Genomic DNA, 16,720 nt, shown 5'->3' on the forward strand with positions numbered 1-16,720 from the left:
GGCTATTATATTTTGTCGAATTGTGGGTTGTAAACTTTAAGCCATGCGAAAATGGCCTATGTGGTCGTCGAGTGGGATGCTAGAGCCTATAGCCACGAGTCTTAGAAACTCTAATTTTGATAAGGTGGCCATAATTTGTGTCATGTATGATGGATGATTAAGGCCAAGGAAAATTCATGAAATTGGCATAGTCTCATGCAGTAACTGTTGCGGACAGCAGCAGTGAGATGAGATTGAAAAATCACTAAAAATAGTAGAAGTAGAATTAAATAGTGAATAAATTATGGAACTGAACCTTGATGAATCTATTTTTATATGGACGAAACGAAACGACCATATGAGCAGTATACTGAGAAATATTAAAGTTCTCGTGAGACAGGGCCAGAACGGTTTCTGGGTCCCCTGTTGCAACTTTGAAAATTTACCATAAATTATCCAGAAATAATTAGGAGTCATACCTTATATGTACAGATTCCATTTTGAGTCTAGTTTCATTAGAAACAAACGACACCAGTATTAAAGCCCTGTACAGAGAGATATCCAAGTTGTAACGCGCGAAGGTCAGAGCAGTCGATCCCTGTAACATGGGTGACTTTAACTAATAAAATGTACCAATTGGCCCAACCAAAAATTCTAAAAATAAATCCATGGATGGGTATATGAGTCTAAATTCAGGGAAAATTTACGAAACCAGTTTCCGAGTTTTGAAACTCGAGATATGATTTTTAAGGCGACGGTGACGCAGTTTTCCAGCCTGACTGGTAATGTCAAATTGGTTGGTATCTAGAGAGGATTTGGCCGTTAACCCCTCGTGTCCGACACCGGCGTCGGTCACGAGTTAGGGGTGTTACAGGGACACTAATATCGTGGAACACAGGCTACCTTTGAAATCAGATTGCAAGCCCGTATACCAATAGTTGAGAAGGATGAAACCTAAAATACTGTTGAAGATTAAAGAACAAGTCAAGAAACAATTCGATGTGGGATTTTTGGAAGTAACTAAATACCCAGAGTGGGTGGCGAATATTGTACCAGTGCCTAAAATGGATGGGAAAGTTAGAATGTGTGTTGATTATAGAGATTTGAACTGAGCCGGCCCCAAGGATAATTTTTCATTACCACATATAGACACACTGGTAGATAACTCTTCTCTTTCATGCATGGATTCTCGGGGTATAATAAAATCTACATGGCTAGGGAGGACATTGAAAAGACCATGTTCATTACAAACTGGGGAACTTTTTGTTATAGGGTCATGCCATTTGGTCTAAAAAATGTTGGGGCCACGTATCAGCGAACAATGGTGACACTCTTTCATGACATGATGCATAAAGAGATTGAAGTTTATGTTGACGATATGATAGCAAAGTCCGCTAGGAGGAAAGTCATGTGGAAAACCTCTGCAAACTATTTGAATGATTGAGAAAATACAAATTGAGATTAAATCCAGGAAAACGTACTTTTGGGGTAAAGTCGGGGAAGCTGTTAGGTTTCATAGTGAGTGTGTAACACCTCGAACCCAGCCTAGACTTTAGGGCCGAATCCGAAAATGTCACAGAGAATGGGTTTAGTTTCATAAAGTCATTTCAATTACTTAACTAACATACCTTATATTTATTCCGGAAATGTTAGTTAATTAGTTTATTTTCCAAAATCTATTTTACAACGGAAGTCTATAAAACTGATACATTTAGAAATTTGATTCGTATTTTTTTAGGAAAACCACTTTTTATGTGAATATCGTCTATTTCACAAAACTTACCAAGCATGCAGGAAATCGATAAACCAAAATCAACAGTTAAAACCAAAAAGTCTTGGGAGTCCCAAATATTACAAACTCTCAACAATAAATACCAAAAACATAATTAAAACCATAAATTACTAAGTTTTAATCAATTTACAGTCAAGTGGTCACCGTAGAGTCTCTGCTGTACTGATCTGCCTAATTCTGTGGATTACCTAACAAAACAGACAACTGATGTGAGTTTACGAAAACTCAGTGTGTAACCCAACAGAGTTAAGCATGCAAACATATAGAATTATATACATAGTCAGATACAGATACAAATTCAATTTCAGATTCAAATTCAGATAACAGATTCAATTTCAAATACGCTGAATCCTACCCCAATCCTTTACACACCAACTCTGTCCATCCCATCACACCATGTAGAGTTAAAAACACCCACTCATCCCTACACACCACGTTGTGCCATTAAGACACATATAAAATAATATGCAGCCAAGCTTCCAGAATAAAGGCGAATAACGTCGAACAGAATACTTCCTCATCGTATACAAATCCCAACCCAATGACAAATACAGAGATTCAAATACATATATAACAAATTAAATATGCTCAACATGCTTTACACATATAACAGATACATATACATCAGTATAGTCAGGCATACATTTAGTATCCTATTCAGATCAGTCTATCAAAATATCATAGCACACAAATCAGGGTTTAATTTCCCTTACCGACCCTATAATAGGCCCATAGTCGATCGAAGTGACCCATGCGACCCTAGGGAAATTTTTAGAATTATGGGCCCACATACTCGTGTGGTTTGCCTGTGTGGCCCACATGCCCAGATTGGCCTTTGCCCGTGTGGCCCACATGGCCTGGCCCAAAATCCACACGCCCGTGTGACATGTCTGTGGCCTACATGTCCAACTTGGCTTAGCCCGTGTGGCCCACACGGCCACACTTAAGCCACCACACGACCATGTGCTACGCACAGCCATACCTTTGTTGACCACACGGCCATCCACACGGCCGACCACAAGCCCGTGTGACGTCAATAGTGAAGTTTTTCGGCTTTCACCGAAACTTAGTTTTTCGCATTTTGGGAACACACTTGGTATCGATTTGATGAGAAACCACTTTTGAGCCTTTCAAAACCTAAAAGTATCCAAACAGTGATTTAGTGTTTAAAAGAACCAACTTGATATAATAATATGAAAAAAAATCAACTTACCAACGACGAGAACCACCGCAACCCCGTTCGAGCCCAAGGAGCGAACCTCACTGCTCACTGCCTTCTCCTACACTAAAATAATCACAGCAACATAAGATTTCACGAAATACCCCCAACACGTGACCATGAAAGAAAAATAGGCTACTTTACCGATAACAAAACCCCAACAATCGCAACCACACTTAATTTAACTGAGCGAGAAACAATAAAATACCAAAAATAATAGTAGAAAACTAAAAGTGACAAAAGGAATTGAGGAAGAAGAAGAAGCCGAAATTTTACCAAGAAAGGGGAAAAGAAACATCCAAAAGAAAACAAATGGAAAGATTTTTGGGAATAAAAATAAAAATAAAACGGATATGATAACATATCCCTAAATTTCCTCCCACTAACACATAACTTATTCAGACTTCCAGCTCAATCGAAACTCTCTTAGAAAATCGAGCAAAAGTATAATACCCTTCCTAACGCAAGGATTCGAAATCAGAACCTTCAACTCACCAACTCCTTTACCACTCGAACTAGTCGGCTCATTTTGATATGGATTAACAGACAATTTACTTTAAGCCCACTCATCAAGGGTAAGGCTTGGATCAAAAATAACAAAATTTTGGCAAAAGGGAGACTTGAACCCAGGACGTCTCAAACACACCCAGAACACTTAACAACTGAAGCAGATACACATTTATGTTAAATATTTACAGAAACAGAGATACATTATTCAAGGCGTTACAACTCTACCCCCTAAAAGAAATTTTGACTTCGAAATTTATCTGATCAGAACAGATGAGGATACTGCTGACGCATCGAGTCCTCAGGTTCCAATGTGGCCTCTTCAGTACCATGATTCTGCCATAGAACTTTCAGTAAAGGGATGGACTTTCTCCTCATCATCTTAACGTCACGATCCAGAATCTGAACCGGCTCCTCTTCAAAAATCTAATCTGGCCTAACCTCGATCTTCTCAACAGAAACAACATGAGAAGGATCAGATTAATACCGCCTCAACATCGAGACATAGAAGACATCGTGGATATGGTCCAACTCTGGAGGTAGCTCCAACTGATAAGCAACAGGTCCCACACGCTTCAGAATTTGATACGGCCCTATAAACCTAGAGCTTAACTTGCCCTTACGACCAAATCTTAGAACCTTCTTCCATGGAGAAACCTTAAGAAAAATAAAGTCCCCCACAGAGTACTCAATATCACACCTCTTCAGATTTGCATAAGATTTTTGTATATTAAAAGCTGCCTTCAGACGATCCCGAGTCAGTCTAACCTTATCTTTAGTCTTAGAAACCAACTCAGGACCCAAAACTCGATGCTCACCCAACTCAGTCCAACATAGTGGAGTACGACACTTTTGACCATACAGAGCCTTGTAAGGTGCCTTCTGAATGCTAGACTGGAAACTCTTATTATAGGCGAACTTAGCTAGCAGCAGATAAGCCTCCCAACTTCCCTTGAAATCAATAACACAACTCTGAAGCATATCCTCCAGTATCTAAATCACCCTCTCAGATTGACCATCGGTCTGAGGATAGAACGCAATACCGAAGTCTAATCTCAAACCCAGAGCCTCGTGTAAGTACTTCCAGAATCGAGAAGTGAAATGAGGATCTCTATCAGAAATAATCGAGACAAGAACCCTATGCAGTCTTACAATCTAAAAAATGTAGAGCTTCGCTAACTTCTGTAGAGAATAGTATATTCGAATCTGAATAAAGTGAGCAAACTTGGTCAATCGATCCATGATGACCCAAATAGAATCTTTCTTAGTGGGTGTCAAGGGCAACCCACTAACAAAGTCCATCGTCACTCATTCCTATTTCCACAAGGGAATCTTAACTGGCTATAACAAACTCGAAGGCAACTGATGCTCAGCCTTAACTTGCTGACACGTCAGACAATGAGCAACAAAATCTATAACTTCAGATTTCAAACTTGGCCACCAATACAACACACCAAGATTGCGATACTACTTATTACCACCGGATGCATAGCATAAGGGTTACTATACGCCTCCCTCAGAATCGACTGCCTCAAATTTGAATCATTCGGCACACAAATCTGACCTTGAAAACATAAAACACCATCATTATTCAGCCCAAAATCCAAAGTACTGCCACTCTCAATCTGATGAAATCGCAAACCCAGAGTCTCATCCACTAACTGCTTATCTCGAATCTGATCAATCCTAGTTTATTTAACTTTCAACTCGGATAACAGACTCCCATCATCAAACAGACCAAGTCAAGCGAACATTGCTCTCAAATCCATCATTGCCCTACGACTTAGAGCATCGGCCACCATATTGGCCTTGCGAGGATGATACTCTATCGTGCGGTCATAATCTTTGAGCAGCTTAATCCATCGATGTTGTCTAAGATCCAACTCCTTCTGAGTAAAGAGGTACTTGAGACTCTTGTGATCGGTGTAGGTAATACACCTCTCACCATACAGATAGTGCCTCTAAATTTTTAACGCAAAGACCACAGCAACCAACTTGAGATCATACGTAGGATAGTTCCCTTCATGTGTCTTAAGCTAACGGGACGCATAAGTAACAACCTTTCCATCTTGCATCAATACACATCCTAAACTGACATGCGATGCATCATTATAGATCATAAATTCCTTACTAAATTCAAGCTGTACCAAAATAGGAGCCTGAGTTAGAACAGACTTGAGCTTCTCAAAGCTCGATTGTTACACATCAGTCCAGAAAAATAGAACACCCTTACGCAGAAGCTCAGTCAAAGGAGCTACAATTAGAGAGAACCTCTCGACAAAACGCTTATAGTATCCCGCCAAACCAAGAAAACTACGGATCACAGATACGTTCTTAGGCTATTTCCAATCAAGTACAACCTCAACCCTCCTTGGATCAATACGGATCCCCTCAGCAGAAACCACATGCCCCAGAAAAGTCACTTCACACGACCGAAACTCACACTTGCTTAACTTAGTGTAAAGTTATTTCTCACGTAAAATCTAAAGCACTACTCTAAGATACTCATCATGTTCATCCTTGGTCTTATAGTAAACTAGAATATTGTTGATGAAGACCACAAAGAACTGTCCAGATACGGCTAAAACACTCGATTCATCAAATCCATGAATGCCACAGGAGCATTCATCAGACCAAAAGGCATCACTAGGAACTCATAATGTCCATAATGTCCCTTAACTGGTGATAGCCAGAATGAAAATCAATCTTTGAAAACATCGAAGCCCCACAAAACTAATCAAACAAATCATCGATCTTCGAAAGTGGATACTTATTCTTCACATTCAACTTGTTCAACTGCCGATAATCGATGCATATCCTCATGGTCCCATCCTTCTTTTTAACAAATAAAACTGGTGCTCCTTATGGAGACACACTAGGATAGATGAAACCATGATCCAGAAGCTCTTATAGTTGAGCCTTAAGCTCTGCAAGCTCCTTCGGTGCCATACGGTATGGAGCGATAGACACCGGAGCTATACCCGGTAGAAACTCAATTCCGAACTCAACTTTTTGATCGGAGGTAACCCGATAACTCCTCAGAAAAGACATCTAAAAAGTCCCTCACTGTTCTGATATCCCCAACAGAAGATTCCTTAAAAGTAGAATCACTGACATAAGTCAGATACTCCTCACATTCTTTCCGAACCAATTTCTCAGTCACAAGCGCGAAAATCACATTGGACAGATAATCTTAGCGCTCATCGATCAAAACCACCTCATTATCATCCTCAGTTCTTAAAACGACCCTCTTAGTCACATAATCCAAACTAACCCAATACTTAACCAACCAATCCATACCCAGGATCAAGTCAAATTCCCCAAATGGAAGCTTCATTAGATCTTCCAAAAATATCGCCCATTGCACCTCTAATGGAACATCCCTATAAAGTTACTAACCCGAACCGATTACCCCAATAGACTCAGTACATTAACCTTACTAGTAGTGCTCTCAACCAAAATCCTTAGGGTTTCAGATACAGTACTAGCTACAAAGGAGTGTATAGAACCTATGTCTATCACAGCAGTATAAGGTACATCAAATATAAAGAACGTACTGGTTATAACATCTGAAGCATCTCTATCCTCTTGGCGACGAGTAGCATAAACCAACGCAGGCTGCCTCGCCTTAGTCTAATTAGTACCCTTGCCCGGTGCTCTCTACCCTCGGCCCATACCATTTCCAATCCTAGCCGGTCCACGACCCTTAGGTGGCTGCTGAACTGCCCTCTGGGGTTACACAAAACCTGGTCCCGAAGCTTGCATTTGATTTACTTACTATGGACACTCTCCAATACGGTGCTCTAATGACCCACACCACAGATAAGCCCCAATCCTCCTCCAACACTCGCCCGGATGGCGCTTACCACAATCTCCACATGGCTGAATCCTGGCAGGAGCAATAGGGGCTCTACTCTAACCGGCCCATTAGGTCTAGCCTTTTTCTCAAGCCTCTGAATAGAACTAGAGGGCTCCTAATCCCTCTTATTATTGTCTCTCTCTCAGTCCCTATTCTGGTGCTCTACGCGCTTAACATTCTTGGTATTTTTTTCCTTCTCAACCAGAATCGCTAACTCTCACTCCCTCTATGGTGCAATCAGTACCCTCAGATTATCCCTTAATCCATCCTCAAATAGGACGCACCTCTCATATTCAGATGTCACCATGCCTCGAGCGTAGCGACTCAACCTCAGAAACTTGGCATCATACTCAGCCACAGATCTATAGCCCTATGTGAGATTCATGAACTCACACCTGCGAGCATCCACATAGCTTGCCCCACGAACTTACTCTAGAAGGTGGTCTTAAAGAAACCCCAGTTTAGATGATCAGGCTAAGTACCCTCCTCAACCGTCAACCACCACTGATAACCTTGTCGCGAAGTAAAGAGACACACCCTTAAATTTCTTCTCTGGAGTACAGTTTAGATCATTCATGATCCTCTCAGTGGCCTCCAACCAATACTCAGCCACATTAGGGCTAGTGACACTTCTAAACAACTCAGCACCATTTGACTGGAGTCATTCAGTTACCGATCCTCGACCCCCAGCTCCAGAATGCGGTCTAGTGACCCTCTTCAAAATCCTCAGCATGGCTTGGGACAGTGCGTCATCCCCAGTAGCAGGTGAAACTGGCGTCTCACTCGTATCTAAATACAGCATACTACCCAAAGAAGAAGACTCAGCTTGAGCTCCCTTACGGCCTCTACCACAGCCACAAATGCCAAGTTAACGAGTTCCACGAGTGCTCATCGTATAATTCGTGTTTTATCTATATTATAAAATTTTATGCATCAGTTCCAGTATTTATTAGCAGATGTTTTATGCATAAATTATCAAAAGATCAGAACAGTTTTCAGAGGTTTCAATCTCTAGCTAACTCAGTATAGTTTCAGAAGGTACTATTTACAGTGTTTCAAAGCAGCTTTAACTAAGTTTTAAAAATACTTATAGGATCGGCGCCTGAGACTTGGTGTACCATGTACTTCCTCAAATAATTCAAATTATTTGAAAACCAATTCTTTTTGAAACACAATTTTGGAGCCTAAAATTCACAGCCGAGTTTTACGACCTAACTCTGATACCACTAAATGTAACACCCCGAACTCGGCCTAGATGTTATGGCCAAATCCGAAAATGTCGCAGAGAATGGGTTTAGTTGCGTAAAGTCATTTCAATTACTTAACTCACATACCTTATATTCATTCCAAAAACGTTAATTAATTGGTTTATTTGCCAAAACCTATTTTATAGTGGAAGTCTATAAAACCGATACATTTAGAAATCTGATTCGCATTTTTTTAGGAAAACCACTTTTTGTGTGAAAACCTTCTATTTTACAAAAAGATTTAACCAAGCATGCAGGAAATCGATAAACCAGAATCAACAGTTAAAACTAAAAAGTCCGGAGAGTCCCAAATATTACAAACTCTCAAAAATATATACAAAAAACATAATTAAAGCCATAAATTACTAAGTTTAATCAATTTACAGTCAAGCGGTCACTGTAGAGTCTCTATGGCACTGATCCGCCTAAGTCTTTGGATTACCTGACAAAACAGACAACTGATGTGAGTTTATGAAAACTCAATGTGTAACCGAACAAAATCAAGCATACAAACATACAAAATTATATGCACAGTCAGATACAGGTACAATTTTAGTTTTAGATTCAAATTAAGATAACAGATTCAATTTCAGATATGCTGAATCGTACTCCCATCCTCTACACACCAACTCCGTCCATCCCATCACACTATGTGGGGTTAAAAACACCCACTCATCCCTACACACCACGTTGTGCCATTAAGACACATATCGGATAATCTGCAGCCAAGCTGCCAGAATAAAGGTGAATAATGCCGAACAAAATACTTCCTCCTCCTATTTAGATCCCACCCCAATAACAGATACTAAGATTTAGATACATATATAACAAATTGAATATGCTCAACATGCTTTATACATATAACGGATACACATACATCAGTATAATTAGGCATACATTTAGTATCCTACTCAGATTAGTTAATCAAAATATCATAGCATACAAATCAGGGTTTAATTAGCCCTTACTGACCCTACAGTAGGCCAACAATCGATTGGAGAAACCCATGCGACCCTAGGGAAATTTTCAGAAATATGGGCCCATATGCTTGTTGATGGGCGTCGAATCCACCAAAAATAATTCCTACTAAATACTCTAAATAGTAGTAAGAGTGGTAGTAGGGTCGAGTCCACAAGGATTGGTACTCTAACCAGCTTTCGATTTTGGGTTATGAATAGAATGTCGTGTCAAGGGTCGTGGCTAGAGTCGTGCCTACAACTCAAAATGTACCAGCTGAAAAATAAGCAAATAAATAAGTAAGTGGAGGATTTTGAAATTGATTAGAAATTAAATAATGAAAACTGCTAAGATAAATAATTAAATAAATCATAAATTAAATTCGGATTTGCAATCAAATGTAATGAGCCTTAGCCTTAGACTCGGTAAATTCCGTGTTGAGAATCAGTCCTAGAAAATTGATCTTCTCTTTCAAACGATAAGCTGGTTATAGTGTTTAAGAACGTCCTAACCACCAATTCTTCCTCTCGTAACTAGTCCTGGTACGTCCTGCAAACCAACCCTTATCGATAGTCTAACTGAGATACACGTGTTCCCGATTCAAGACTTCAGTAGCCTTGCATTCTGAAGAACCCAACTTGAATTAACGACCTCAACCGCGTGGGTCGTTTAAACCTGATCACCTCTTCCTTAATTTGTTCTTGGAGATCCAAATACAGCACGGCCGATTCGTTTCTCCAACTGTCAGAAAACACGACTCCAATCCAACGAGCTCTTTTTGATTTGAAATCGAATTATCCTTAAGGGATGAGTTGTCAATCCCGATACTTAGGAAAAAGGTGAATACCGATTGGAAGGATTTTAGGCGCGAGTACGAATCTCACAATTCTCGACCGGAAAGAAAACCGGTCTAAAGCTAAGATAGAATTTAGTTGAGCATGAAATTGTTCATGCTTTGTGAGCATGGAGAGAAATTTGGGGATTATGGTGAAGAAATGAATGGAAAGGACGTGTAGAGCAATTGGCCCAATTATGGAAAAAAAATTTGGAGACAATGCTACAAAATAAAACGTCAAATTGAAGAGAAAAAAAAATGATATTCCAACTCCAAATTGAAAAAGGAAATACAAGAGAGAGAGAGAGCAATTCTATTCTAAGAAGTCGGAATACAAATTAAAGGATGATTTTTTAAGAACTAAAAACCCTTATTTATATACATAGGTTTAACTAAAAATAGCCTAATCCCAAATTAATAAAATAAAATAAAAATAAAAATAAATAAATAATAAATAATAAAACAAAATAATATCTTCTATTTTTAGCTTTTTACAAAGTCAAAATTTATGTTAAATCCTTGGCTTTCCCCATCTTTTTTATTTGGCCCCAACTCAACGATTTGTCTTTCAATTTGGCCCATTTTTTTGCTCATTTTTGACCAATTGCATCCCTGACAAGATTAAATCATAAAAACACCAATTAAGCAGGGATTAATTCATAAATAAACCAAATTAACCACAAGAATTATGTAAATTAATATGTTTATCAACTCCCCCCTACTTAGCTCATGTTGCCCTCAAGCATGTTGTTCTTTCAAACATTAAATCTATTCTACAATTAAAAATCGAGCCTTTTTTCGCATACATAATCAATATAAACAACTTAGGAAAAAAATAAATAAATGCTCAAATTATAAAGTTTGATCAACAAGTGTCGTAAAATTAACACATGTGAACTAAATAATTTCATAAAATTGAGTTTGAATCCAATAATTTGCAAGGCATTATTAATTAACTACACATTTGAAAAATAAAATTATTGACGTGGTCAAACCTTTTTATGAGAAGTAGGACGACAACCCAAACACCCTATCCCGGTTACTCAGTTCAAACAGTCTTATTTTTTCATTTATTATATATTTTTTTCTTCTTTTTTTTATGTGAAGGCTCAGTTAGCGGAATGTTTATAAGTTATCGACTTGTCACTCGAACCTTTTTACGCGAGATAAGATGGCAACCCAAGCACCTTACCCCGGTTACTCAATTCGGTCACGTTTTCGAAACTTCACTCATAACTTGAACCTTTATTTATCTACTTATTTATTTATGCACAAACAAATATAATTTTCCAAACAATCAATTTATACAAAAAACCTAGCTACATATATCAATTTTAAGACACAAATGTTGACTAATCTATATACTTGAACATTTTAATTCAAACTTTGCCCAATTGTCCAAATTAACTAAGTATGAGATTAAAGGCTCAATGTTTAAAGAAACTATCGAATGAATTTAACGTAAGATTGAACACATGCAAAAGAGAGACATGCAGCAAAAATCATGCATATTTTCCATCCATCCCCCTACTTAACCTATGCTTGTCCTCAAGCATATATTATATGAAATAAAAGTCAACAGCCCAAATAAAAAGAAAAAGTTAAGAACACTCCCCATATATGTTAACGACGTGGTTGGTGTTGAGAGTAACGATTCTGCAGGATGTCGAAGATTGTGGAGACTTGGGTTTCCATTATTCCAAGTCAAGCCTCGATTTGGCTTAAACAGGCCTCTACAGTTAGAGGTTGTTCCTCTTGTTCTCGAGTAGCGAAATGCGGGCGTTGGTGAAAAACCATATTCCCACGAGCAGTCCTTGTACTTGGAGGAACAAAATAATACGTAGTAAGGGTGCCGGCAAGCAAACCCATAGTGTCCAAACAATATTTATCTAGGCTGTCCATATGATATGCACATGTTAAGGATGAGAAATCGATTTCAGAGGGAAAAAGTGTAGAGGTTAAGTTCATAATATATGACCCAAGTTTTAGAGGATGATTACATCGCAAAATAGCATGAAAATTTCTTGCAAACTAATATCCTAAATTAACTTTATAACTGGAATGCATACACCACAAGAAAAATAATCCAGTTCTCGTTAAAATAGAGGATGAATCGTTTCGTCCCGAAAAACTAAATGCCAAAAATCAGTGAATATATTTTAAAGCAGGTTCATGCACCAATAAGTATTTTGTGTTTTTCAGATTATAAAATTGATTAGAATGGGTTAAAACACGATAGGCGTCTTGAGCATTAAAGTCGCTCGCAATATCTAACAGAGCAATATGATAAGAATCGGACTGAATATTGTCAGGGTCAACGAAACCCATGGCAATATTAAAATTAGATATCGACATTCAAAAGTCATTTCCAAGCAGACGAAAACAGATAATGTTTTGGGTTTCAACAGTCTGTAATGCAGTAGTATTAAGCTAAATGTGGTGTAAAACTCATATATCAACTCATAATATGCATCAGAGGATATGTTTGCAAAAAAGCACCAACCAATAACATCATAATAAGTAGTCACACCATCATGAATATTTAGCATATTAAGAGTGGTGGAATCGATTTACTTATAGACCAGGAGTGGGCGTTGTCGAATGTCGTCGTATCATGTGTGATTCTCTGGGGTCGAAAAGTCCAAAAACCCTCACAATCGTCCTTCAGTGGGAATGGTGTTGTCACGACCTTGTCTATTACGTTGACTAGTTCGTGTTGGTCGAACATATTCGTTGGGCGAGGGGGGTAGACTTAAATTTTCAGCAGCGTCGATACTGCTGTGTAGTGGTGTCGCTGGTTCACGTGTCTGTTGTCGATGACTTCGAGTAGTAGACGATTGTGTTTGGCGTTGACTGACACGTTCATTCATGGTCGAAGAAGCCTCAACATGGTCGTTAGAGGTTTGAGCCTCGTCCGAATTACCTGCATAATATGTTAGTAAAGGCCAAAGAGGTTGAGGTTCAGTAATCGACCTTTCGGGAGGAACGGGGTTGCTGTCCGAGTGTTCTGTATCGATCGGAGTCGGGCTTCATCGGTGACGAGTTCTCGTTTGTGGGGTCGCTCATCTAGGAGGAGGTGGAGAAGGTTCATCGTCGGCTATATCGACGACTAGAGGCACGGAGAACTGATGTCGATTTTGATTAAGTGAAACTAGAATATTGTCTGCCGCTTGGTTTTGGGTTTAAACCATTGTGTCCTTGTAGATGACACAAAAAGTCGGCTCTGGTGACATCGGTGGCGGCGTACTACAGCGACGGTGATGTACGGTAGCGCGACGATGGTGGCGGCGTCGGCTAGGTTGGGTCGATTTTTTGATAGGGTATTTTTGAGGTTTCAGTTTTTGAGGTGGTTTAGGTGATGAGAGTTGGGGTTGTTTTTTTTTAGGAAGAAGATGAAAAGAAAATAGGGTTTGGGGAGGAGATGAGCGGCGGCATACTGTGGAAAGCTCCGTTCGGCGACGATGGCGCGATGTGGTGGTAAGGTCTTCATTCGGCTGGGGTTCGGCGGTGGGGGAAGGTTGGACGGCATAGAGGAAGGGAAAAAGAAAAAGAAAATGGAGGGTGGGGGTTCGTGGTTCCGTTGACGGTGGCGCAGGGTGGTGATGGGGTGCAAAGGTAGGAAGAATGCAATGGGGTATGATAAGGGCGTGGGGTGTGCCAGTGGCAGTCGACAGTTTGGAGGTTGGGTTTTGTGTTTAAAGAAGATGTAGAAGATTATGAAGATGGAGAAGAAATGGGGAATTAGGGATTTGGGGTGTTTAAAATTCTTATTATTATTATTATTTGGTTTATTTTAAGTTAGGTGAGGAAATTGGGTTAGGTGTTGGTTATTGGGTTAGTATTTGGTATGGTTGGTTTGTTTGGGTAGGTAAGTTAATTAGGTTGGGTTGATGGATGTGGGTATTGGTGGGTGATTTGGTATGTTTGGGTTTAGGGTAAGTGGGTTAAATGGGGTGGTGCATATTTATTGGATTTGGGTTTTGGGTATTTTGGTTTGTGGGTTAGTGGGTTTGGGTAGAAATTTAATGGATGGGTTTTTTTTTCAATTATCAAGTCGTGCCCACGACACCATCATTATCCAAGAAAATTCATATCCTCCCTTACGTTCTTAAAAACATCAAATGAACTAAATTAAATAAAAATTGATTTATTTACACCCTAAATTCTATTTAATCTAAAAATTAAATAAATAAGAATAAATGAAGATAAATTTGGGTTCCCTCCCAAAAAGCACTTTTTTAATGTCGTTAGCTCGACGACATGGAGATTTATTCAGCTGGCTCTTTAAGGACTAATTCCTCAACCAAGTGGACTCAAAAGTTTTTATAAAAGGGCTTTAATCGCTGTTCGTTGACTTTGAAAATTTTTCTGGATTCTTCGCTTTTAACCTTGACTGCACCATGTAGAAATACGTGAGTAACAATAAAAGGCCCTAACCACTTAGTCCAAAGCTTACCTGCAAAAATTCTCAATGTAGGGTTAAAGAATTAATACTTTCTATCCTACCATAAATTGTTTGCGGTTTACCTTTTGGTCATGGTAGGCTTTGACCTTATCTTTGTATATTTGGGCACCTCATATGCTTCTCGTCGAATTTCCTCAAGTTCCTGGATATGTAATTTATGATGCTTACTTGCAACTTCCAACTCCATGTTGCATTGCTTGACCACCCAAAATGCCTTATGTTCTAGCTCAACAGGGAGATGGCACGGTTTACCAAAAATTAGTCAATAAGGAGGCATACCTATGGGTCCTTTATAAGCTGTTCAGTATGCCCATAATGCATCGTTAAGTCGCAAACTCCAGTCTTTTCTACCTAGCTTAACGGTCTTCTCCAAAATCAACTTGATTTCTCGATTCGACACTTTTGCCTAACCGTTCGATTGTGGGTGATAAGCTGTAGCGACTCGTTGCACTACTCTGTACTTTTTCAAAAGCGTATCAATTACTTTATTGCAAAAATACGCCCCTCGATCGCTAATCAAAGCTCGCATTGTGCCAAACCTGGAAAAAATATAACTTTTTAGAAAATCAACCACTATTTTGGCATCAGCACGACGAGTGGCTTTTGCTTCCACCCATTTTGACACATAGTCAACAACAAGTAAAATATAAATGTTACCGAATGATGAGACAAAAGGCCCTATAAAATCAATGCCCTATATATCAAAAATTTCACATACATCATAAGGGATAGAGGCATTTCATTTTTTTGGCTTAAGTTTCCTACCCTTTGACATTTCTCGCTAGCTTTACAAAATAGATATGCGTCACGAAAAATATTTGGCCAATATAGGCCACATTCAAGTACTTTATGCGCAGTTCATTTGGGGCCAAAATGTTCACCACATGCATAAGAATGACAAAAGGATAGAATTGATTTTACCTCAGTTTTAGGAATGCATCGACGAATTACCTGGTCGGAACAGTATTTCCAAAGATAGGGGTCGTCCCAAATATAGTATCGAGACTCACGTTTGATCTTGTCCTTTTCAGATCGTGATAGGTTAAGAGAGACTATACATGTAGCATGATAATTCACCATATCTGCATACCAAGGAAAAATCGTATGGGCAGCAAGCAAGTTTTCATCCAGAAAATCATCTTTAAGTGGTGTTACATCCTTTGATGGAGGAATTCGGCTTAGATGGTCAGCCACCAAATTTTCACATCCTTTCTTATCTTTTATTTCGAGATCAAACTCTTGCAAAAGTAGTATCCACCTTATAAGCCTCGGTTTTTCTTCCTTCTTTCTGATCATATATTTGAGAGCTGCATGATCAGAAAAAACCACAATCTTAATTCCTAATAAATATGAACGAAATTTTTCTAAGGCAAAGACTATAGCTAGAAACTCTTTTTCAGTGGTTGAATAGTTGGTTTGGGCAGCGTCTAAAGTTTTAGAGGCATAGGAGATGACGTGTGGTTCTTTCTCGATCCTTTGTCCAAGGACTACTCCCACACTATGGTCACTAGCGTCAGACATTATGTCGAAAGGATAACTCCAATTCAGTGGTTTAACAATAAGTTGCGAAATGAGCTTATGTTTGAGTGTGCCAAATGCTTCTCTGCATGATTTGTCAAATGAAAATTCCTTGTCCTTCTGTAATTGGTTGCAAAGAGGTTGTGCAACTTTCGAGAAGTCCTTAATGAACCACTTGTAGAAACCTGCATGACCAAGGAAAGACCAAATCTCCCTCACAGTTGTGGGGTATGGTAGTGAGTTAATGATGTTGATTTTTGCTTTATCGACAGAAATTCCATCAGCAGAAATAATATGACCTAGAACTAATCCCTTGTCTACCATAAAATGGCATTTCTCATA

The sequence above is a fragment of the Gossypium arboreum genome, chromosome 1 (genome assembly GCF_025698485.1).
Source record: "Gossypium arboreum isolate Shixiya-1 chromosome 1, ASM2569848v2, whole genome shotgun sequence".
NCBI classification, from domain to species: Eukaryota; Viridiplantae; Streptophyta; class Magnoliopsida; order Malvales; family Malvaceae; genus Gossypium; species Gossypium arboreum.